This window comes from Balaenoptera physalus, assembly GCF_965194825.1.
Source record: "Balaenoptera physalus genome assembly, chromosome: 17".
Lineage (NCBI taxonomy): Eukaryota > Metazoa > Chordata > Mammalia > Artiodactyla > Balaenopteridae > Balaenoptera > Balaenoptera physalus.
In genome coordinates this window covers 44,330,901-44,357,279 of record NC_138895.1, presented here as the reverse complement: position 1 = coordinate 44,357,279, position 26,379 = coordinate 44,330,901, and the positions used below count along the sequence as shown (strand labels likewise).

The window sequence follows — 26,379 nt, the reverse complement described above, 5'->3', positions numbered from 1 at the left end:
TTGCGGCGCGCAAAGCAGCAGGGGGTCCCCCGTGAGGAAGTTCAGGCACAATGGAACTCACGCCCTTTTCTCTCAACTACTCCCTTAATTGCTTACTCCTTGTTTGGTCCTGGCTTCTAGCTCGAGACTGAAGCCTCCTCCCGGGCAGGGGCCCACTTCCTTTGATTTGCCCTGGGCCCTAAATGAAATGTATCTACAGTACCTAATGTTTTCCTAAATCAGGCCAAAGCCAGATTTTTCCACAGGTCCCCGCTCTGATCTCCCGCCCTCTACCTCATACCTTCGCCTTTGTACTTCTGTGTCGATTTGGCCAAGTTCCCGAGCGGTCTCCCTACCTAGCGCAGTTAGATCTGCCCAGGGGCCTGAGCGCCCACCTCCGCCCCCCACCCACCGCCCCCATCGCCCTGCCACCAAGTCGGACGGCAGTGTGGTGGGTCCTGTTGACATTTTCGAGAGAAAAGCGCTAGAGATGAAGTTTCTTCGGCTTTTATATTTGAAACTGATCTCTTCTTGGGAACACAATTCCGTCTGAAGTACTACTAATTCGGCTCCAGGTGTCCAGCCCTTTATTCCTGATGTGAAAACGGGCAACCAGACACCTATCAGGCCAGTAACCCACTCCAGGTGCAAATCTGAGAACCTTTCAGGACGCATGTCAGGGGAAGCTGGAGATGCGGCTTTCCTGACGCGGAGGAAGCGCGGACTGCGTGGGGTGGTGGCGGAAGGGTTTTAGGAGTCTGAGGCCGACGGCGCCGCGCTTCCTGGCTGGAGAGGGTGCTGGCGACGACGGTCGCGGCACAGGTAGCGCAGCTCGCGTCCCCAGAGAGCGGGAGAAGGCCGGACTCTACCAGGGCCAGGCAGCTTTGCAAGGGCCCACGAGGGTGCTGGGTACCACCGTCGTCCGCAGCTGGAGTTCCAGCGTCGCGTGCTTTCGGCTCCTGGACTTAAGGGTGCGGGGGCCGGAAAGAGCCCCCCGCCGCCCCTCAGCTAGCTCGCAGCTGCAGCCCCGCCTAGTCCTCGTGTCTCCCAGCCACCCTCCCGGGCCCGCAGGCGCTGCGGGGGCAGGGGCTGGGCGCGGAACGAGGCAGGGAGGGACCTGGAAAAACCACCCAGATTGCACTGCAGTGGGCGAGGCCGCCGGAGGAGCCGTTTCTCCAGAGCCATCTCCCCGCGGGGCTTTCTCGGTGCGCGACTGATTCCCAGGTGCTCGGCCCTGCCGGGCGCCGGAGGTACCACCGCGCAGGGGCGCGAGACCAGGTGCGTGGTCCCCGCGGGGCGGTCAGGCCCCACACCGGGCGGCAGACTGTTGCTGAAAGAGTGGTTAGAACAGCTCAGGAAGTCCTGCCCCGCCGGTCCCTTCAGGTCTTTGGTGTTCGGATTAATCATTTGAGTAGCGCGTCTGGATAAACTGAGAACTTGATGACCAGCCAGGGGTTCAGCGGCGTTATCCACGTTAGACTCGAACCTCAGAGCTGTCCCTTTTCTCAGAGACTTGTCTTCTTCCTCTTTAAGAAGTCGGATTCCTGGTGTGCGATTTTTTTAATTTAAATTTTAATTTGTCCAACTAGATTACAAGGACAGGGATTTTTGTTTTATTTTGTTCTCGAATGTATTCCGAGGGCTGGGAACAGAGCTTGACATACACCAGGTACTCAAATATTTGTTGAATGATTTTAATGAGTAACACACACCCATTTTTGCAGCTCTTTGTCTCCTGAGCTAGGGCATAGTTCATCACTGCAACGGTGAGATTATGAAAATGGGAGTCTACAGGTAATTTAAGTCTCAAATGTTTTTTAAAAGAGTAGGTGCTAATTATACAATTATTATTATTGCCTGTTTTGCTAACAGACGGATCTGCTTCTGTTTAAGAAATTAAACTCTTGTAAAATGCAGGGATGCTGAGAAAACTATGTAATACAAAAAGATCAGTTCCGAATACAAAAACGTTTTATTGTCCATCCCACCAGCTACAAACATTTCTAATATAGCAGGAATAGTCTTTACGAGAGAGGAACCTTGAGAAGAGAGGCTCCTTTTACCGATGGTCTTCACTCAAGACCACACCTAAAACTCTCAAAACAGAAGCGAATCTTTGTTAAAAGCAGCAGAGACCCAAGTTGAAGGACAGGCAGCAAAATAACTGGCCTGTATTCTTAAAATTCTTAAAGTCATGAAAGACCTTGAAATTATTTTCTGAAGAACTATTCCAGATTAAAGGAATTTACAAGACATGACAACTCAATGCAATACGGATCCTGGGCCGGAACAAACTTTTTTTTTCTTTTTTCCTTTAAAGGACATTATTGGGACAATAGGAAAAAAATCGAATAAGGTCTGAACATTAAATAATAATATTGTATCACTGTTAGTTTCCTAATTTTTGTAATATGACTGTGGTTCAGCAGAGAATATCCTTTGCTTTAGGAAGTACCCAGTATTTAGTGATAACGGGAAATCATTGTCTACAACTTATTCTCAAACGATTCTGAAAAAAATGTATACATATATACATACATATATAGATATACATACATGGAGAGAGAATGATACAGCAAATGTGTAAAATGTTAATGTTGTAGAATCTGAGTGAAGGAATTCTTTATACTGTTTTTTGCAACTTAAAAAAAATTTTTTTTTAAAGCATCAGAGGACTTTTTGCTGCCACCGTCATTTGGTGTTTAACAAAGGGTCTGTCTCATGACTTTCTAGGTTAACCTAATCCTCCATAGTACAGAATGAATCCATTTTCTTTGTCTTTTCCTTAGTGAAAGAAGGAGAAAGAAAAGGTCACTATTTTCTGTATAAAAATCGTTTCATATCCTTAAAGGTTTTCTTAAATAACTAGACTAAATTACTGCAAGCTCTTTAAAGTTTTCATCATGAATCTTACTATCCTTTAATTATCTTCATTACGCTCCTTGGACCCTTCTCCTCTTACCAGTTTTAGAGAGCAGCTCTTGAACTAGACAGAAGACAAACGTGTCCACCGTGGCCTGACAATTGACACAGTGGTACCTAGATGTCATATTCTTATTACTTGCAATGCAGCTCTCTTTTAAAGACTACAGTAGCAGCACTGCATTTGCTGGCCCCAGTTTTGTTTTGAGGTCTCTAGATCTTTCTTGGAGTTCTCACTTGCACGTACTCAGTTGTTCTCTTATACCTGTAAGAAAACAGCCTTCAAAAAGGAATCAAAGTATGAAAATGTTCTCGAATTAGATAGTGGTGGTGGTTGTACAAACGTGAATATACTAAAAACCACTGAATTGTACAGTTTAAAAAGTGAATATTATGGTATGTAAATTATATCTCAGTTTTTAAAAGAGCAAATCAAAGTAAAAGCCTCTATTCTGAGGCTACCACAAGCCACTGGTGTTTCTTAGTTATTTGTATTGGATGAAGTTGTAAAAGAGATCACATTTTATACTCCCTAGACTAATCCAATCTCTCTGAAGTGGAGAGGTAGGGGGAAATGATGGTCAGGGTAAGCAAATACATTATATATAATTTTCTATGAATTACTCAGTGCATTACACATTTAAGCAAATTACTGGTCTGAACCTTTATTATAGCAATTATTATAGGTGATCTGTGTGGACAAAGTGTGGGTTTAATAATCAGCCCTGCCATGTGCTACCTCGTGGCTGTGGGCATGTTCCTGAGCCTTACAAGGACTCAGTTTCTCACCTGTAAAAATGGGGATTATGATAATGTACACTTCATAGGTTTTCAGGGGAGAGGAAATGTATAAACAAGTGTCTTCTTTAAAGAAAAAAACTTGAGAACCAGGAAGGTTACTACAAAATAGGAATCTCCCCAATAGGAGGGGTCTCTCCAGACAACAACCACAAAGGCTCTGGCCTTAGATTGGACTAAAGACACCATCAAGTGAGGATGAAACATTAAATAAGATTTTACTGACTGTCGGTGGTAGGAAAATGCACAGAAAAACTACACCTAGGGAAATGTGCCATGAATCTGGGCAAGACATGTCTTCTCCTTGGGGACCACAGAACAGATCCATTTAAACTGGGCATCCAGGGAGAAGATGCCACCTAAGGAATTCCTCCCTCCTCACTCCCAGCCTCAAGTCCTTTGCTCTGGAGTACAGTCGGACCTCCGTATCTGTGGTTTTGCATCCACAGGCAGATTCAACCAACCGAGGATTGAAAATACTAGGGAAAAAAAATTCCAGAAAGTGCAACTATTTACACAGCATTTACATTGTGTTAGGTATTATAAGTAATCTAAAGATGGTTTAAAGTAAATGGGAGGATTGCCCTAGGTTATATACAAATACTATCGTCATTTTATGTAAGGGACTTGAGCATCTTCAGATTTTGGTATGTGGAGGGGCGGGGATGGAACCAGTTACCCACAGATACCAAGGGATGACTGTACCTCCCTGCCTCTCTCAAAATCCAGTCAGAGAGGAAAGAACAGCAGCAGACCTTATATTTTAAGTCAAGGTGGGTTGATGGGAGTGTTTAAAGATTTTTAGGAAGGAAAGAAGTTTTGTTACTCTTATTTCCTAAGTTCCTCTGCTTCCCCTGTACTTTGCCTACTCATCCACCTATTTGATTGATAAAGGGCCAGTTTTGTTATTCTGGTAAAATGTAACCCAAAGACCAAGAAATCATTGTTGCCCTGCTGTGTGTCTGTTTGTAGTATTTAAAGTGCTGTTGAGATAGTTTACTTGGTGGACACCGCCATTTGAAGACAATTAAGATAATTTTTATGAGAGGCCTATATCTCATTTGCATGTCAGTGCATTCTCACCTAGAGATTCCTAAATGACTATAAAAGTCTATACAAAGTGTCAGTCCTGATGGATACATTCAGTCATTTGTTTAACAATTATGTACTGACACCATACCATGCACCAGGCAAGAAAGGTATTAGGCACTGGAAACACAATCAATAGGGAATAAACACAAACAGGGTCCTTGCCCATATTAAGTGGGGGCACAAATAATCACAAAAACAGATGTATCACTGCAAACAGTGTTTAGTGTCCTTAAGGTACACAGTGCTCTGGGATTGCACAAGGGGACATAAACACTATCAGGGAGACCAGAAAGAGGCCAATGAGCAGCAGTATTTGAATTAAAATCCACAAGTAGTGAAATAAGCAGAGGTAGGAGCGGGTAAGGAAGAGGGAAAGAGCTGTCTCAGCAGCACAGTGTGCAGAGGCCTATGATGGGAGGGTGCTGGCTATGGAAATAAAGACTGAGGGTACTTGAGGAGAAGGCAAGACCTTGGGCATCACCCTTGACTCCCCCCCACCCCCCCACCCCCCATGTCTACGTTTTCACCAAGTCCCTTGGAGTCTCCACACTCACTCCCGCTCCATTCCTCATGTGACTTTTCTGGGCCAAAACTGCAGAAACTTTCCAATGGCTGCAACCGTCCACTGTGTGCTCTAACCTTTCCCACACATCCAGTAGTTTCTAGGAATACTGGATTTCACAGACCTTTAAAACTAAACCAAAAAGGAGGGAACAGTGACTGCCATAGAAAGAATTTCAATTTTTTTAAAATTTATTTTATTTTATTTTTGGCTGCATTGGGTATTCATTGCTGCGTGTGGGCTTTCTCTAGTTGCGGCGAGCAGGGGCTACTCTTTGTTGCGATGCATAGGCTTCTCATTGCAGTGGCTTCTCTTGTTGCGGAGCACGGGCTCTAGGTGCGCAGGCTTCAGTAGTTGTGGCACTCGGGCTCAGTAGTTGTGGCTCGTGGGCTCTAGAGCACAAGCTCAGTAGTTGTGGCGTACGGGCTTAGTTGCTCCGCGGCAAGTGGGGTCTTCCCAGACCAGGGCTCGAACCTGTGTCCCCTACATTGGCAGGCGGATTCTTAACCTCTGCGCCACTAGGGAAGTCCCTCAATTTTTAATTTTGCTAAGAAGGATTATTATTATTATTATTATTTTTTAGCCGTGCTGTGCAGCTTGTGGGATCTTAGTTCCCTGATCAAACCCCAGCCCAAGGCAATAAAAGCACCAAGTGTTAACCACTGGACCACCAGAGAATTCCCAAGAAGGGTATTTTAAAACAAAACAAAACCAATTACCATTTACTGTCTCCTTTATTTCGTAAAAGAAAGGCTATTTTAACACCAAAAAGAAAGTCTCATCTCAGAAAAAAGGACAGTTTTTATATTAGTTGTATGAATCAGCTTTATGAAAAATTTGCCACATTGTCCTTTTTTGACTCATTCAGCCTCACATTGGGAAAATTATATGCCAGGGTTTTGTAGCCCAGTGCCTTGATCGCTTCTGAAAATTATTAACAAATTGATTTTCCTAAAACTCACTTGTTTTAAAATTAATATATATTTATTTAAGTCAAAGTAATATAAATACATCGTTTTATAAATCTAGTAGTTGCACATGGTTTATGATAAAGAACTGCACTCCCCCTGCACTCTGATTCCTGCTTCCCAGAGGCAGCTACTATCCACATTAAGCTGTTTTTCTGTTTTGGTAGTTACCTCCTCGTTCGTAAATAACAAGTACTTACTAATCCTAAACACCATTTTTTAAAGTCTAAAAGCCAACTTCAGTCGTGTTGCCCCCCTTTTCAAATTGAACTGGAGCTATGGAATAAAATATATACTCTTTGTATATCTGTAACATCTCAGATCCATCTATGATGCTTCGCAGATAGCGAAGCCCTTAGTGGTTACCACTATAGACTATATACTTAAAATGCTGCGCTGTATTATCTATTTCACGTGAACAATGACTTTCTTTTATTAAAATTCTAGACTCTCAATTATTGGTCACTGTCCTTATGGCTGGTTTCATTCCCATTGTTAAATTCTCTTTATATGCAGTTTAACAACCAGTAGAATTGCTCATGCTTAGAACTTGGGAAAGAAATTTGGTGAGGGTATCTATCAGTTTTGCTAGCCTTAGAGGGAAGAATAAACACTTCTGAAATAGAAGAGCTGCTCCTTTCTTGTCCAAATTGGTATCCCTGCTTTAGCTAGTAGGGGAAATATCTGATTTTAATCAGAATTCATTTCTGCAAACAATATTTTGAATCACATCTTCATTCTGAAAGGCAACACAAAAAATCATTTGGGGACTTCCCTGGTGGCGCAGTGGTTAAGAATCTGCCTGCTAACGCAGGGGACATGAGTTCGAGCCCTGGCCCGGGAAGATCCCACATGCCGCGGAGGAACTAAGCCCGTGCGCCACAACTACTGAGCCTGTGCTCTAGAGCCCGCGAGCCACAACTACTGAGCCTGAGTGCTACAACTACTGAAGCCCACGCGCCTAGAGCACATGCTCTGCAGCAAAGAGAAGCCACTGCAATGAGAAGCCTGTGCACTGCAAGGAAGAGTAGCCCCCGCTCACTGCAACTAGAGAAAGCCTGCGTGCAGCAACGAAGACCCAACGCAGCCAAAAATAAATAAATTAATTAATTAATTTTTTTTAAAAAATGTAAGACATCTTTAAAAAAAAAAATCATTTGGACTTACTCCCTGGGAGGAAGTTGATGGCAGAGAGAAGAGAAAGGAGATCTTTCTCCTTACGTATATAAATAACAACAATAAAATAGCTTTTATTTATTGAATCATCACTACATACCAAACACCATTACAAGCATTATCTCATTTAATTCTCACAGGTACTTAAAAGTACTGTTTTTTAACCCCCACTTTACAACTGAGGAAACCGGAGGTTAAGAATACCTTGGTGAGGGACTCCCTTGGTGGTCCAGTGGTAAAGAATCCGCCTTATAATGCAGGGGACACGGGTTCGATCCCTGGTCAGGGAACTAAGATCCCACATGTGGCGGGGCAGGTAAGCCCACGTGCCACAACTACTGAGCTCACGTGCAACGAACTACAGAGCCCATGTGCGCTGGAGCCTGCATGCCACAACTAGAGAAGAGAAAACCCGCACACCACAGCAAAAGATCCCACATGCCTCAGCGAAGATCCATCGTGCGGCAACTAAGACCCAACACAGCCAAAAATAAATAAATCTTAAAAAAAAAAAAAAGAATAACTTGGTGAAAATGACAAGTGGCACTGACAGAGTTGGGACTTATACCTAGGGATTCTGACTCCAGAAACTGTGTTTAGCCACTATACTATACTCAACGTGAACCACTTTTATACTTTAGAAATCTTTTTTAAAAAATGGAATAGGCAAACTGTCACAGAGTAAAACCTATCTCCTTATGAGAGTTGAGCTTCAACACATACACATGACCAATAATAAGCCACAAAAGCAAAGCTACGGTAAACTGACTTAACAGTTTAGTAATATTACACCTTAAATTTTATAAAGTAACCTGCATTTTATACTTCAGCTTGTTTACAAGATAATCATGAATTATAAAGTATCCTTGAGACCCATTAGAAGAAGTAACATTCTAGAATAGTTATAAATAGCATGGTAGTTAAAATAAGTATCAAATGTGTCATCAAAGTTTACTGTTTTCATATTTGAAAGAGACTTCTGAAAATTTTATTCCTACATCCTTGTTTCAGAAGAGGCCAAAGAAGTTAAGTGACTTGCCCAACCAAGGTGACACAGCTAACGAGCAGCAGGACTGTACTTGGAGCTCAGGTCTCCTGGCTCCCAACCCAATGCTCTTTCCCTGTTGTGTCCATGACTACCCAGACAGTGTGCTCCCTCTGAGAATACAACAGGATTTCTAGATGGGACTCAGAGATGTCTGTGTAGCTGGTTTTGGTTACAATTATCTCTTTTGGTAGGGAAAAGACATTTTGGTTGAGAGCTCTTTCTTCATTGCAGCCTAGGGGATGGAAATAAGACTTGGGAGTCCACCTCTGATGCTGACACAGTTCTTACTCTCCTGGAGTCTGATTCTGGAGCTAGTGCCTGACACATTGAGAATTCAGAAGAGTTTTGATGGTGGGGCAGGAGGTAGGAGGTGGACTTTAGATGAGCCATTCTGTTTTTTTAAACTGTCCAAAGAAATTTTTTTTTTAATTTTATTTATTTTATTTACTTATTTATTTTTGGCTGCGTTGGGTCTTCGTTGCTGCACGCGGGCTTTCTCTAGTTGTGGTGAGTGGGGGCTACTCTTTGTTGCAGTGCACAGGCTTCTCATTGCAGTGGCTTCTCTTGTTGCGGAGCACGGGTTCTAGGCACACGGGCTTCAGTAGTTGTAGCACGCGGGCTCAGTAGTTGTGGCTTGCTGGCTCTAGAGCGTAGGTTCAGTAGTTGTGGCGCACGGGCTTAGTTGCCCCATGGCATGTGGGATCTTCCCGGACCAGGGCTCAAACCCCTGTCCCCTGAGTTGGCAGACAGATTCTTAACCACTGCACCACCAGGGAAGCCCCAAAGAAATTTTAATGGATGCATTCTTTTGATTTTAGTAAATCTCTCTGTAGAAGATACAGACACACAGGACATGATCTCTGCTGTGAAGGAGACTGAAATCTGGTAAAACAGGCAAAGTTCAAAGAGCTTTGTGAGGTGTGGACCCCTTAAGAACATGGCCCTAGCCCAGAGAAAGCATAAGCATAAGGATGTTGCAGCGGATGATCTGCACAGGAATGCTTTTCTGAACCCCTAGGTCACCAGTGTGGCTAACCCATTTTCTATCCTCACTTTGTTACCTCCGCCAACTTGTACCTACTCTATCAGCTCTCCATCTTCCTTATTGGACACTCAGGCTTCAACTACATTCTTCCACTTGAAGTGTGATCTTTACTGTCTGCTAGCTAAATTTCCACCATCATTTGGTCAGTGGCTCTGCTCTTTAGTAAAAAAAAAAAAACTCAACTAACCTCCCTTACCTCCCCTGCCCTCAAAACAATGGCAAGAGCAACCACATAGGAGAAGTAGCAGATTATCTCTGGTGAGGGTCTGGATCACACATTCAGTGTCCTGCTTCATTGTCTCCAGCCTGTCTTTCCAGCCCCTTTCCTCTCATTCTCCTTACCCTGAACATATCAGCTATATAAATAAAACTCTTATTGTTTCCTCTTTTTCCAGTTTCCTTTCTTCTAGGCAGAGTTGGTCACTTGTTCATCCAACCTCCCACAACTGCTCAAACTTCCTATCATATAGTATTTAAAGAACCTATCCACCCAGATGGCTCACAGGTAGTTCTACCAAATATTTAAAGAAGAAGTGACTAATCCATCACAAACTCTCCTGAAAAGTGGAAGAAGAGGGAACACTTGCCCAACTCATTCTGTGAAGCCAGTATTACCCTAATACCAAAACCAGATAAAGAAATCACAAGAAAACAAAACTACAGACCAGCATCTCTTATGAATATAGAAAATAAAGCAAATTGAATCCAGCAACATATTAAACAGATTATACACCATGATCAAGTGGAATTTACCCCAGGAATGCAAGATTGGCTCAATATACAAAAAAATCAATGTAATACACCATACTAATAGAATAAAGGACAAGAATCACATGCTCATCTCAATTAACACGGAAAAAGCATTTGAAAGAATCCAACACCCTTTTACGATAAAAACACTCAACAAACTAGGAATAGAAGAAAACTTCCTCAACCTGATAAAGAGCATCTATGAAAAACCCACAGCTAACCTCATACTTAATGGTGAAAGACAGGATGCTTGCTCCCTAAGTTTAGGAACAAGACTAGAATGTCTGCTCTTGCCATTTCTATTCAACACTATACTGGAAAGTTCTAGCCCAAGAAATTAGGAAAGAAAATAAAAGACATCCAGATAGGAAAAGGAGAAATGAAACTATTCACAGATGACATGATATTGTAATAGAAAATCCTAAGGAATTGACATAAAAAAAATTGAACTAAAAAACTGTCAACAAGGACTCCCCTGGTGGTGCAGTGGTTAAGAATCCACCTGCCAATTCAGGGGACACAGTTTCAAGCCCTGGCTGGGGAAGATCCCACATGCCGCGGAGCAACTAAGCCCATGCGCCACCCACAACTACTGAGCCTGCGCTCTAGACCCCGCAACAAGAGAAGCCACCACAATGAGAAGCCTGAACAACAGAAAGACCCAATGCAACCAAAAAAACAACGAAAAAAAACCCCACAACATTGTAAATCAACTATATTTCAATAAAAGTTATTAAAAAAAATAAAAAAACTGTCAACTAGGTTATAGCATATAAGATTAATATATAAAAATCAGTTGTATTTTTATACAGTAGTCCTGAATGACCCAAAAATTAAATTAAAAAACAATTCCATTCACAATCTCATCACAAGGAATAAAATAATTAGAAATTCGTTTAACAAAAGTGTAAGATGAGTACACTGAAGACTATAAAACATTGCTGAAAGAAATTAAAGAAGACCTAAATAAATGGAAAGACATCCCATGTTTATAGACTGGAAGACTGAGTGTTGTTAAGGTAGCAGTACTTTTCAAATTGATTTATGGATTCAATGCCTATCAAAACGCCAGTGGCCTTTTTTGCAGAAAATGACAGGCAGATCCTATAACTCATATGGAAGGCCAAGGAACCAGAATAGTTAAAACAATCTTGAAAAAGAAGAAAATAGTTTGAGTACTCTCACTTCCTAACTTCAAAACTTACTACAAAGCTATAGTAATTAAGACAATGTGGTATATGGATAGACATATAGATCAATAGAATAGAATTGAGAATCAAAAAAGAAACTCTTAGTTTCCATATGATCCTGTAATCCCACTCCTGGACATTTATCTGGAGAAAATGATAATTTGAAAAGATACATGCACCCCTATGTTCATAGCAGCACTATTTACAATAGCCAAGGCATGGAAACAGCCTAAATGTCCATCGACAGATGAACGGATAAAGAAGATGTGGTACATATATATGATGGAATGCTACTCAGCCATAAAAAAGAATGATATAATGCCATTTGCAGCAACATGGATGGACCTAGAGATTATCATACTAAGTGAAGTAAGCCAGAGAAAGACAAATATCATGTGATATCGCTTATATGTGGAATCTAAAATATGACACAGGGCTTTGCTGGTGGTGCAGTGGTTAAGAATCCGCCTGCCAATGCAGGGGACACGAGTTCGAGCCCTGGTCTGGGAAGATATCACATGCCGCGGAGCAATGAAGCCCGTGCGCCACAGCTACTGAGCCTGCGCTCTAGAGCCCGCGAGCCACAACTACTGAGCCCGTGCACCACAACTACTGAAGCCCACGTGCCTAGAGCTCATGCTCCACAACAAGAGAAGCCACTGCAATGAGAAGCCCACGTACCACAACAAAGAATAGCCCCCGCTCACCACAACTAGAGAAAGCCCACATGCAGCAACGAAGACCCTATGCAGCCAAAAATAAATTAATTAATTAAATTTTTAAAAAATAATAATAAAATAAAATACGACACAAACAAATTTATCTAAGAAACAGAAACAGACTCACAGACATAGAGAACAGACTTGTGGTTGCCAAGGTGGGGGGTTGGGGGAGGGATGGATTGGGAGTTTGGGATTAGCAGGTGCAACTCTTATATACAGAATGGGTGAACAACAAGGTCCTACTGTGTAGCACAAGGAACTATATTCAATATCCTGTGATAAACCATAATGGAAAATAATATGAAAAAGAATATACATATGTATAACTGAATCCTTTTGCTATACAGTAGAATTTAACACAACATTGTAAACTATACTTCAATAAAATTAAAAAAAAATTTTTTTTAATCTTAAATTTATGGTCAGTTGATCTTCTACAAGGGTGTCAAGACCATTTAATAGGGAAAGAATAGTGTTTTTAAAAGTGGTTCTGAGACAATGGGATAGCCATATGCAAAAGAATGAAGTTAGGCCTCCTCCATTATACTGTACCCAAAACTAACTCAAAATGGATCATAGACCTAACTGTAAGAAATGTGGTATATTTATGCCATGGAATATTATTCAGCTATAAAAAGGAATGAAGTACTGATACTTGCTACAACCTGGGTGAAACTTGATAACATTATGCTGAGTGAAAGAAGCCAGTCACAAAAGGCCATATATTGTATAATTCTATTTGCATGAAATGTCCAGGACAGGCAAATCCATAGAGACATAAAGTAGTTTAGTGGTTGCCAGGGGCTGGGAGGGAGAAGAGAATGGGGAATTTCTGCTAATGAACCTGGAGTTTCTTTTGGGGGTGATGAAATGTTCTAAATTTAGATAGTGATGTTGGTTTCATAACTCTGTGATATACTGAAAACCATGGAACTGTACACTGTAAAAGGATGAATTTTATGGTGTGTGAATTATATGTCAATAAAGCTGGTGTATAAAAAGTACCTATCATATAGCATTAAAATTGTGTGTTCATATGTATTTCTTCCCCTACTAGAATTAGACTATGAACTTCCTTCATCCTTACACATTGGAGGTACTCAATGAACACAATAAATACTTGTTGATCCAGTAATTAATTCTTTGAAATCTTTGAAAGAAGTTTAAGACTTTAGCAGGCAGTTGGAAGGAAAGATTATTGGTGGCAGAGCAGAGGCATAAAGAAGGAAAAGCACCAGGTTGGAGCAGCCAGCAATTCCCTAGGCTGGGAGACACAGGAGAGGAAGCAGTCTAGATACGGGTGGTAAGGGCGGTACTATCTGCTAAGTGTGTTCCATTTTTAATTATTGTTAAATATTGTTAACTGATGGTGTTTCACTAACTAAAAATATTTTCAGACAAAATGCTGATTCAAACCCTCTCCTAAAGCCTTTTCCTACCTCCTTAGGTTAGACAAAGGTACAAAGGAATTTGCTTGAGTTGGAACAAAACAGAGAAGGAAAATAGTTTCATCTTTGTCTGCCACAACCAACTCTGTTCACTCTGGAAATCCTGCTTTCAAAGCCAAGGTGGGGGACTTCCCTGGTGGTGCAGTGGTTAAGAATCTGCCTGCCAATGCAGGGGACACGGGTTCGATCCCTGGTCAGGGAACTAGATCCCGCATGCATGCCGCAACTAAGGAGTCAGCCTGCTGCAACTAAGAGCCCGAGTGCCACAACTAAGACACAGCGCAGCCAAAATAAATAAATAAATAGGAAAAAGACTTGTCTAAGTTACAGAAGAAAAAAAAAAAAAAGCCTAAGGTGGGAATTCCCTGGTGGTCCAGTGGTTAGGACTCCGCGCTTTCACTGCTGAGGGCACAGGTTCCCAAAAGCAGCTGGGTGTGGCCAAAAAAAAAAAAAAGCCTAAGGTGATCAGCATGCTTCATTCACACTACTCTGCCCTGCTTTCACACAGTTTAAAGCCAGAAACCTACTGTTTGTACCTACTTGCCCAGCTTCATACCTCCCTTCTTTCATTCAACAAATATTCATCAAGCACTTACTTTTTGCCATTGTGCCAGGCACTGGATATGGCAGTGAATAAGTAAAGTGTGCTCTCAATATATGTCACAGCGTCCAATGTTGAGTTGAAGCATTTCCACTGGGCTATTAGTAGCAACATTTTAGAAAGAGCTTAAAAACCAGGCTCCAGTGAATGAGTGAGGATACCGTCTTGCATTTAAATAGAAGAGAACTATGCAGTATTTAAGGATTTCACATGCAATATTCCATTTGTTACTCAAATCTATTAAAAAGGGTAGGGGAAGTATTATCTTCATTTTACAGATGGGGCAAGTGAGATTTGGGTAGGTTAAATGATTCCTTCAATTCACACAGCTAGTACGCAGCAAAGTCGGCTTGGGTACCCCGCTGTTACCTCTAATTGGTTGCTTTTCCATTACCCCTTTCTGAGACAGGAAGGTCTGACTTCTTAGGGGGCAGCTGCCTCTACCTATGTGTAAACAATAAGGCAACAGAGAACTGTTAGGTTTGCTCTTTTTTTAAAAAAAATAAATTTATTTATTTATTTTTGGCTGCATCGGGTCTTCATTGCTGCACACGGGCTTTCTCCAGTTTCGGCAAGTGGGGGCTACTCTTTGTTGTGGTGCACGAGCTTCTCAGTGTGGTGACTTCTCTTGTTGAGGAGCACGGGGTCTAGGCAGGTGAGCTTCAGTAGTTGTGGCACACGAGCTCAGTAGTTGTGGCTTACGGGCTCTAAAGCGCAGGCAAAGTAGCTGTGGCGCACGGGCTTAGTTGTAACGCGGCATATGGAATGTTCCCGGACCAGGGCTCGAACCAGTGTTCCCTGGATTGGCAGGCGGATTCTTAACCATTGTGCCACCAAGGAAGTCCCTACGTTTGCTCTTTTTTAATTTTTAATAAATCACCGCTGTGCTTATTATCAATTTTATAAACAGGCAGCAGTCATGAAGCCAAGTAATGAATGCAGCAGATGGTAACATTGTGAAAATATGTTTCTGTGAGACTTGTAAGTGCACAGTTAATGAGAACAGAAATCAAATCTGTAGACTGTTAGTCTCTAGGAAAGTGCGCAGTTCCTGACCCAAAGTTCTCTCCTGGAGATCTTTCTTGTTTACCTTAGTCATCAGCTTCTGTGTGAATGACTTCCAAAATCAATTCAACAAATGTTATGGGAGTGACAAAATGCCTGGTGCACTGAGAATATAAACAAGAATGAGGCCCATCCCAGCTTTCAGAGCCCCAGGTTTACATTAGGGAAGCAAATAATTAAAATACAATGTGAATACATGCTATAATGGGCAAGTGATATAATGATATGGAAATTTCCTTAATAAACAAAATTAGGAAAAAATTACTTATGTGTAGGAAACAATTACTTATACTTAAGAATAATTCTGCATCTGAAATCTTAAACCTCAGACAACCTCCAAGCTTTCCAACTTCCTTAATGAAAATAACATTTTTATTGATCAGCTATTATGTACTGGACATTATGCTAATTGCTTTACAGGTAGTGTATCTCATTTAATCCTCACAACCCTATGATTATTTTTCACTTTACAGAGGAATCTGAGGCTCAGAGAGGTTAGGTGACTTGTTCAAGGCCCCACAGCTGCTAAGGGAATAGAGTCAGTTTAGGCTCCCAAGCGCATCCTCTTAATCAAGACCATATAGGGCCTCTTTTCCTCCTAAGGCAACTGTTCTTTGATCTTACTGAGGCCTTGGCCTCCTTTTTCTCCCCATTCTCCTGGCCATCACCCTTCCTCCCTTTACTCTCTATCCTCTAGGCCCACCAAACCACACAGGTACCCCACCAGTGTATGGTCTGGCACCTCCTTTGTACACATTGTTCCCACTGCCTGGATGAACCAAATCACAAAGCTACCAAACCCATTGGAAAGCTGGCAGAGTGAAAGATAAAAAGGAACCATAACAGTAGAGTATACTTGAAAAGTTAATATGTCACTCTCCTAATACTGAAAAATTTAAATTACAGAACTGGAAAATTCATGGTAGACTTTCATGTGAAAAGATCTTACTGGTAGAACATGGGGAACACACTCTCTGCAAGTGTAGTTGTGACATTCACAGAATTTTATCCTGTATTATAGGACAAAGATACAGTTAATATCTCAAGATAATATTTCTATATAGGACATTCTTAGACAATGACAAAACAAAATTTAAATATGTTTTTAGTGCAGTGTTTTTTCAAATCAGTACATTCATACATGTATGTGTAATGTGTGTGTGCATATGTATATATACATATAGTTTCTTAAATAAGACCTAAGTAATAAAGCAAATCCAGATGAAAATATCAGTTTTCTTAAGAACAAAAATAAAAATGTAAGGTATAATACATATCAGATATTGTTAAGTCAGTATTTAGAAGAAAATCTCTTTGCTCTTAAATAATTTTTTTAAATATTCATAAAAAATTTTTTTAAGAAAGAAACTAATGATGAATTAAGTCTCTGCTAAAGATGATAAAAAGAAACAAAGTATCTGTTTCATTTACAACCCAGTTCAGCCATACCTTAACATTTTGACATATTTCATATAAAATTAGGGATTTGAAAAATTAGTTTTGTTAATTTTTAAAAGAACTATATTGGCTTGCTTATCAATTCTATTTTTTGCCTTTATGTAATTGATGACAAACAGTATGGCTTGGAAAAAAAGTATTGAAACCACTAGCTTAATTAATAAAATAAAAGGAAAATTCAAATTAACAAAATCACGGACAGAAAAAGTGGTATAACTCAGACATATGTTTTAATGACAGAAATGTTATTTTAAGCCACAAGCTTATAAAATGTGCTAAAGAAATAGAAGAGGATACTGCCTATGATAGTGTAAGGTTAGCAAACTCAAGGTGGCCAAAGAGACTCCATGAAGATCTACACAGCAGAGAAAGCAGCAGGCGCTTACCAGATGATTAGTAGAACAACAACAGACAAGCCACCATTTCATGCACTGTTCCTGGGAGTGTAAGTAGTAGAACTTTTCTGGAGTAACATTTAGAAATATCAAGATTTTTTTGGGGGGGGAGCAAATATTTGAACCTGCAATTATACTTTAAATATTTACTAAATGTTTGAATATGAATGTTCCAAGGAGAGAAAGAGAGATTGTTCATCACAAATATTTTTTAATGATAATTCAAAGGATTTTTAAAATTGAAGTATAGTTGATTTACAATATTATCATAGATTGTTTTTTTTTAAATTAATTAATTTATTTATTTTTGGCTGTGTTGGGTCTTCGTTTCTGTGCGAGGGCTCTCTCCAGTTGCGGCAAGCGGGGACCACTCTTCATCGCGATGCGCGGGCCTCTCACTGTCGCGGCCTCTCTTGTTGCGGAGCACAGGCTCCAGACGCGCAGGCTCAGTAGTTGTGGCTCACGGGCCTAGTTGCTCCGCGGCATGTGGGATTTTCCCAGACCTGGGCTCGAACCCGTGTCCCCTGCATTGGCAGGCAGATTCTCAACGACTGCGCCACCAGGGAAGCCCCATAGATTGTTTTTAAGAGTAAAAATTTTGGAAATTTGATGTGGTATTAAAAACAGTATAATTTTCTATGTATTGACATAAGTGATGGGCAAAATCTATTGATAGGAGGAAAAAACACAGATTACAAAGGTATATATATATAATCCAATTTGAAATTTTTCTAAAGACTGGGAGGATGAAGTGTATGAAACTGTAATCTCTAATGAATAAGATTTGAAGATTTCTCTTTTACTTACAGCATTTCTAATTGATTTTTTTACAGTGACTAAAATTGGTAAAATCAGTGAAGATATTTGGGAAAAAATGGTCACTTGTCTCAAAAGACTCTGAGAAGACTTCTCCAAACTTTTAAAAACTGTACAAACCCCATATTACATTACATATGTTAAATTACATTACAGTTTTAAAAAAGATGGGGGCTGGGAGTTCCCTGGTTGCCTAATGGTTAGGCTTCTGTGAGTTCACTGCCGTGACCTGGGTTCAATCCCTGGTGGGGACATGAGATCCTGCAAGCCGTGTCGGGCGGCCAGAAAAAAAAGATGGGGGCATGTTTTTACAATTTTACTTATTTTATGAGATTAATGTGTTATTTTTTATTAAGGTATGATTGATAAATAAAAGTTGCATATATTTAAGGTGTACAACATGATGTCTTGATACACATATATACCAGGCAGACCTTGGAGATCTTGTGGATTCAGTTCCAGATCACCACAATAAAGTGAATATCGCAATATTCAAGTAGACTTTTATTAGGGCAAACATTTCTATAACCCTAAATATCTCATTAAAACAAACAGAAGAGTATCTTTGTTAAAGTATCTTTATTAAACAGTGATCCAAAATGAAGTAAAAATTAGTAAAGTTAACTGTAAATGAAGATATAAACCAGTGAATCATCAATGATTTTTTAATACCAGGACCTAATAACATTATTTTCCAAGTAAGTAATTATTTATTTATTTTTTTCCCCAAAGTATGGTACCTCTTTTTTGTTTTTTTAATTATTTCTTTCTTTGTTTTTGGCTGTGTTGGGTCTTCATTGCTACGCGTGGGCTTTCTCTAGTTGCGGCAAGCGGGGGTACTCTTCGTTGTGGTGCCTTCTCTTGTTGCAGAGCATGGGCTCTAGGCGTGCGGGCTCCAGAGCACAGGCTCAGTAGTTGTGGCACGCGGGCTTAGTTGCTCTGCGGCATGTGGGATCTTCCCAGACCAGGGATCGAACTCACGTCTCCCGCATTGTCAGGCGGACTCTTAACCACTGCGCCACCAGGGAAGTCCCCCAAGTAAGTAATTATTAATGTGAAAACCATAATTAATACAGACAAAACATAATTTTTTTTGGTTTCCCAGTGCATGTAAAAGTTATGTTTGCACTCTCCTGTGGTCTATTATGTATGCAATAGCATAATGTCTAAAAAAACAATGTGCATACCTTAATTTAAAAAATACTTTATTGCAGTGGTTAGGACTCTGTGCTTTTACTGCTAAGGGCCTAGGGGTCAATCCCTGGTCAGGGAAATAAGATCCCGCAAGCCACCCAGCCAAAAAAAAAAAACTTTATTACTAAAAATGCTAGCCATCATCTGAGCCTTCAGCAAGTCATAGTAATAACATCAAAGATCACTGATCACAGATCACCATAACAAAAATAATAATAATGAAAAAGTTTGAAATATTGTGAGAATTACCAGAATGTGACACAGAGGCAAATATTGTGAGAATTACCAGAAGTGAGCAAATGCTGTTGGAAAAATAATGCAGATAGACTTGCTTGATGCAAGGTTTCCACAAACCTTCAATTTGTAAAATACACAATATCTGCCAGTTGCAATAGTTGAACAAGGTATGTCTGTACATTGTGAAATGATACCACAATCAAATTTTTTAAATTGGAGTATAATTGCTTTACAGTATTGTGTTAGTTTCTGCTGTACAGTGCAGTGAATCAGCTATATGTATACCTATATTTCCTCCCTTTTGGACCTCCCTCCCACCCCCACCCCCCATCCCACCCATCTAGATCGTCACAGAGCACCGAGCTGAGCTTCCTATGCTTTATAGCTTGTTCCCACTAGCTATCTATTTTACGCATGGTAGTGTATATATGTCCATCCTAATCTCCCTATTAGTCCCACCCTCCCCTTCCCACCCTGTGTCCACATGTCTGTTCTCTATGTCTATGTCTCTATTCCTGCCCTGCAAATAGGTTCATCTGTACCATTTTTCTAGATTCCACATATATGCGTTAATATACAATATTTTTCTCTTTCTGGCTTACTTCATTCTGTATGACAGACTCCAGGTCCACCCACATCTCTACAAATGACCCAATTTTGTTCTTTCTATGGCTGAGTAATATTCCATTGTATATATGTACCACATCTTCTTTATCCATTCATCTATCATTGGACATTTATGTTATTTCCATGTCCTAGCTGTTGTAAATAGTGCTGCAATTAACACTGGGGCACATGTGTCCTTTTGAATTATGGTTTTCTCAGGGTATATGCCCAGTAGTGGGATTGCTGGGTCATATGGTAGTTCTATTTTTAGTTTTTTACGGAACCTCCATACTGTTCTCCACAGTGGCTGTATCAATTTACATTCCCACCAACAGTGCAGAAGGGTTCCCTTTTCTCCACACCCTCTCCAGCATTTATTGTTTGTAGATTTTTTGATGATGGCCATTCTGACCAGTGTGAGGTAATACGTTGTTGTAATTTTTTTTTTTTATAAATTTATTTATTTATTTATTTTTGGCTGTGTTGGGTCTTTGTTGCTGTGCGCGGACTTCCTCTCGTTGCGGCGATCGGGGGCCAATCTTTGTTGCGGTGCATGGGCTTCTCATTGCGGTGGCTTCTCTTGCACTGGCTTCTCTTGTTGTGGAGCATGGGCTCTAGGTTCGCAGGCTTCAGTAGCTGTGGCTCGAAGGCTCTAGAGCGCAGGCTCAGTAGTGGCGCACAGGCTTAGTTGCTCCGTGGCGTGTGGGATCTTCCCAGACCAGGGCTCGAACCCGTGTCTCCTGCATTGGCAGGCAGATTCTTAACCACTGCGCCACCAGGGAAGCACCCTCGTTGTAATTTTGATTTACATTTCTCTAATATTTAGTGATGTTGAGCATCTTTTCATGTGTCTCTTGGCCATCTATATGTCTTCTTTGGTGAAATGTCTACTTAGGTCTTCCACCCATTTTTGGATTGGGTTGTTTGTTTTTTTGATATTGAGCTGCATGAGCTGTTTGTATATTTTGAAGATTAATCCTTAGTCTGTTGCTTCATTTGCAAATATTTTCTCCCATTCTGAGGGTTGTCTTTTCGTCTTGTTTATGGTGTCCTTTGCTGTGCAAAAGCTTTGAAGTTTCATTAGGTCCCATTTGTTTATTTTTGTTTTTATTTCCATTACTCTAGGAGATGGATCAACAGAGATCTTGCTGTGATTTATGTCAAAGAGTGTTTTTCCTGTTTTCCTCTAAGAGTTTTATAGTGTCTGGCCTTACATTTAGGTCTTTAATCCATTTTGAGTTTATTTTTGTGTATGGTGTTAGGGAGTGTTCTCATTTCATTCTTTTACATGTAGCTGTCCAGTTTTCCCAGCACCACTTATTGAAGAGGCTGTCTTTTCTCCATTGTATGTTCTTGCCTCCTTTGTCATAAATTAGGTGAGCATATGTGTGTGGGTTTGTCTCTGGGCTTTCTATCCTGTACCATTGATCTATATTGCTGTTTTTCTGCCAGTACCATACTGTCTTGATTACTGTAGCTTTGTAGTATAGTTTGAAGTCAGGGGAGCCTGATTCCTCCAGCTCCATTTTTCTTTCTCAAGATTGCTTTGGCTATTCGGGGTCTTTTGTGTTTCCATACAAATTGTGAATTTTTTTGTTCTAATTCTGTGAAGAATGCCATTGGTAATTTGACAGGTGTTGCACTGAAGCTGTAGATTGCTTTGGGTAGTATAGTCATTTTCACAATATTGATTCTTCCAGTCCAAGAACATGGTATGTTTCTCCATCTGTTTATGTCATCTTTGATTTCTTTCATCAGTGTCTTATAGTTTTCAGAGTACAGGTTTTGTGTCCTTAGGTAGGTTTATTACTAGGTATTTTATTCTTTTTGTTACGATGGTAAATGGGACTGTTTCCTTAATTTCTCTTTCTGATTTTTCGTTGTTAGTGTATAGGAATGCAAGAGATTTCTGTGCACTAATTTTGTATCCTGCAAACTTACCAAATTCATTGATTAGTTCTAGTAGTTTTCTGGTGGCATCTGTAGGATTTTCTATGTACAGTATCATGTCATCTGAAAACAGTGACAGTTTTACTTCTTCTCTGTCAATTTGGATTCCTTTTATTTCTTTTTCTTCTCTGATTGCCATGGCTAGGACTTCCAATACTGTGTTGAATAAGAGTGGTGAGAGTGGTCATCCTTCTCTGTTCCTGATCTTAGAGGAAATGCTTTCAGTTTTTCATCATTGAGAATGATGTTTGCTGTGGCCTTTATTATGTTGAGGTAGGTTCCCTCTGTGCCCATTTTCTGGAGAGTTTTTATCATAAATGGGTGTTGAATTTTGTCAAAAGCTTTTTCTGCATCTATTGAGATGATCATATGGTTTTAATTCCTTAATTTGTTAATATGGTGTATCACATTGATTGATTTGCGTATATTGAAGAATCCTTGCATCCCTGGGATAAATCCCACTTGATCATGGTGTATGATCCTTTTAATGTGTTGTTAGATTCTGTTTGCTAGTATTTTGTTGAGGATTTCTCCGTCTGTGTTCATCAGTGATATTGGTCTGTAATTTTCTTTTTTTGTAGTATCTTTGTCTGGTTTTGGTATCAGGGTGATGGTGGCCTCCTAGAACGAATTCGGGAGTGTTCCTCCCTCTACAAGTTTTTGGAAGAGTTTGAGAAGGATAGGTGTTAGCTCTTCTCTAAATGTTTGATAGAATTCACCTGTGAAGCCATCTGGTCCTGGACTTCTGTTTGTTAGAAGATTTTTAATTACAGTTTCAATTTCATTACTTGTGATTGGTCTGTTTATATTTTTTCTGGTCTGTGTATATTTTCTAATTCTTCCTGGTTCAGTCTTGGAAAATTGTACCTTTCCAGGAATTTGTCCATTTCTTCAAGGTTGTCCATTTTATTGGCATATAGTTGTTTGTCTCTTATAATCCTTTGTATTTCTGTGGTGTCAGTTGTGATTTTTCCTTTTTCATTTCTAATTTTATTGATTTGTGTCCTCTCCTTTTTTTGCTTGATGAGTCTGGCTAAAGGTTTATCAATTTTGTTTATCTTCTCAAAGAACCAACTTTTAGTTTTATTGATCTTTGCTATTGTTTTCTTCATTTCTATTTCATTTCTTTCTGTTCTGATCTTTATGATTTCTTTCCTTCTACTGACTTTGGGTTTCTTTGTTCTTCTTTTTCTAGTTGCTTTAGGTGTAAGTTTAAATTGTTTATCTGAGATTTTTCTTGTTTCTTGAGGTGAAATTGAATTGCTATAAACTTCCCTCTTGGAACTGCTTTTGCTGTTTCCCATAGGTTTTGGGTGGTCGTGTTTTCATTGTCATTTGTTTCTATGTATTTTTTAATTTCCTCTTTGACTTCTTCAGTGATCTCTTGGTTATTTGGCAGCACACTGTTTAGCCTCCATGTATTAGTGTTTTCTATAGTTTTTTTCCCCCTGTAATTGATTTCTAATCTCATAGCATTGTGGTCAGAAAAGATGCTTGATACAATTTCAGTTTTCTTAAATTTTCCGAGGCTTGATTTGTGACCCAAGATGTGATCTATCCCAGAGAATGTTCTATGTGTACTTGAGAAGAAAGTGTATTCTGCCACTTTCAGGTGGAATGTCCTATAAATATCAATTAAACCTATCTTGTCTATTGTGTCATTTAAAGCTTGTGTTTCCTTATTTATTTTCATTTTGGATGATCTGTCCATTGGTGAAAGTGAGGTGTTAAAGTCCCCTGCTATTATTGTGTTACTGTTGATTTCCCCTTTTATGGCTGTTAGCATTTGCTTTATATATTGAGGTGTTCCTATGTTGGATGCATAAACATTTGTAATTGTTATATCTTCTTTTTGGATTGATCCCTTGATCATTATGTAGTGTCCTTCTTTATCTCTTGTAACAGTCTTTATTTTAAAGTCTATTTTATCTGATATGATTATTGCTACTCCAGCTTTCTTTTTATTTCCATTTGCATGGAATATCATTTTCCATCCCTTCACTTTCCGTCTGTATGTGTCCCTAGGTCTGAAGTGGGTCTCTTGCAGCTGGCATATATATGGGTCTTGTTTTTGCATCCATTCACCCAGTCTGTGTCTTTTGGTTGGAGCATTTAATCTATTTACATTTAAGGTAGTTATCGATATGTATGCTCCTATGACCATTTTCTTAATTGTTTTGGGTTTGTTATTGTAGGTCTTTTCCTTCTCTTGTGTTTCCTGCCTAGAGAAGTTCCTTTAGCATTTGTTGTAAAGCTGGTTTGGTGGTGCTGAATTCTCTTAGCTTTTGCTTGTCTGTGAAGCTTTTGATTTCTCTGTCAAATCTGAATGAGATCCTTGCCGGGTAGAGTAATCTAGGTTGTAGGTTTTTCTCTTTCATCACTTTAAGTATATCCTGCCACTCCCTTCTGGCCTGCAGAGTTTTGCTGAAAAATCAGCTGATAACCTTATGGGGATCCCCTTGTATGTTATTTTTTGCATTTCCCTTGCTGCTTTTAATATTTTTTCTTTGAATTTAATTGTTGTTAGTTTGATTAGTATGTGTCTTGGTGTGTTTCTCCTAGGGTTTATCCTGTATGGGACTCTCTGCACTTCCTGGACTCAGGTGGCTATTTCCTTTCCCATGTTAGGGAAGTTTTTGACTATAATCTCTTTGAATATTTTCTCAGACCCTTTCTTTTCCTCTTCTTCCTCTGGGACCCCTATAATTCGAATGTTGGTGCATTTAGTGTTGCCCCAGAGGTCTCTGAGATTGTCTTCAATTCTTTTCTTTCTTTTTTCTTTTTCTGCTCCTTGGCAGTTATTTCCACCATTATGTCTTCTAGCTCACTTATTCGTTCTTCTGCCTCAGTTATTCTGTTATTGATTCCTTGTGTATTTTCCATTTCAGTTATTGTGTTTTTCATCTCTGTTTGTTTGTTCTTTAGTTCTTCTAGATCTTTGTTAAACATTTCTTGTATTTTCTCAATCCATGCCTCCATTCTATTTCCGGGATTCTGGATCATCTTTACTGTCATTACTCTGAATTCTTTTTCAGGTGGGTTGCCTATTTCCACTTCATTCATTTAGTCTTGTAGGGTTTTGCCTTGCTCCTTCATCTGTGACATATTTTTTTGTTGTCTCATTGCTTTTTTCTGTTTGTTTGTTTTTGATGGGTGGAATTGTTTTCCTGTCTTACTGATTGTTTGGCCTGAGGCTTCCAGTACCGGAGTTTTTAGGCTGTTGGATGGAGCTGGGTCTTGGTGCCGAGATGAGGACCTCCAGGAGACCTCACTCCAGTGAATGTTTCCTGGGGTCTGAGGTTCTCTGTTAGTCCAGTGGTTTGGACTCAGAGCTCCCACCACAGGAGCTCAGACCCGACCCCCGGCTCATGAACCAAGATCCTGCAAGCCGCATGGGGTGGCAAAAAGAAAAAAATGAAAAAAAAAAGGAGCAGAATAATAATAAAAAGTAAAAAATAAAATCAAATAAGAATAAAATAATAAAAAGTAAAAAATAAAATAAAATAAGATATGTTAGAAGAAATAAAAATATAGATGAAACAACAACTGTAAGGTAAAACAGAACCACCACAGCAAGAAAAAAATTTTTTAAAAAAAGCTGGAAAAGGCCTTGGCTGTGGTGGGAGGGGCTTAGTCAGGGGCGAGGTTTAGCGGGTGTGTTGGGGGCAGGGCTTAGGCTCAGTGCCACAGAGGGGCCCAGGAGTGCCTCCGGCCCCAGAGGGTGGAGGACCAGGTCCAGGATCCCAGCAGGCTTCCTGGGCCTGAGTGGGCTGGGGAAGTGCTAGGCGCATTGCCCCCGATCCTCCAATCCTGGAGGGTCCCTCTCCATTGGCCCCTCCTCTTCTTCCCCCTACTCCCTCCTACACCCCTAGGACCAACGCAGCTGGGGAGGGCCCTGGAAGGCGGAAGACCTGGCCGGGGAGCCCAGCAGGCTCCTGGGACCTGAGTGGGCAGGGGAAACTAGTCGTGTCTCCCCTGATCCTCCAATCCCGGAGGGCCCCTCCCCATCCACCTCTCCTTCCCCCCTCTCCCTCCCTCCTATGCCCCTAGGACCCAGGAGGCTGGAGGGGGCCTCAGAAGGGGGAGGACCCTGCCCAGGAGCCCAGCAGGCTTCCCAGGGCCGACTGGGTGGGGGAAACGCTAGCCGCACTCCCCCCAATCCACTGAGCCCCGGAGGGTCCCTCCAGGTGTGGGAACCCCTCCCCCTGTCACAGCCACCCCTCAGGGGAGCCAGTCCTGTCCAGCCTCCACTTCTCCTCCTCCCACTCCCCCCCATGTCCTACCTGGTCGCTCAGGGGTTCCTCCTGTCTCCTTGTGCATCGAGGCCCCCCTCCAGCATCCTGTAGGTGCCCTAGTT

General features: G+C 40.7%; 1 long non-coding RNA gene across 1 annotated transcript in view; it reads left to right on the top strand.

Moving 5' to 3' along the window:
* Window positions 1-285: 285 nt before the first annotated feature.
* The window catches only part of LOC309646797, a 79,607-nt gene continuing 53,513 nt past the window's right edge, over window positions 286-26,379 (top strand). Inside the window, exon 1 of the long non-coding RNA XR_014255583.1 lies at window positions 286-1,257. This is a non-coding gene — a long non-coding RNA (uncharacterized lncRNA). The remainder of the gene's footprint in view (window positions 1,258-26,379) is intronic.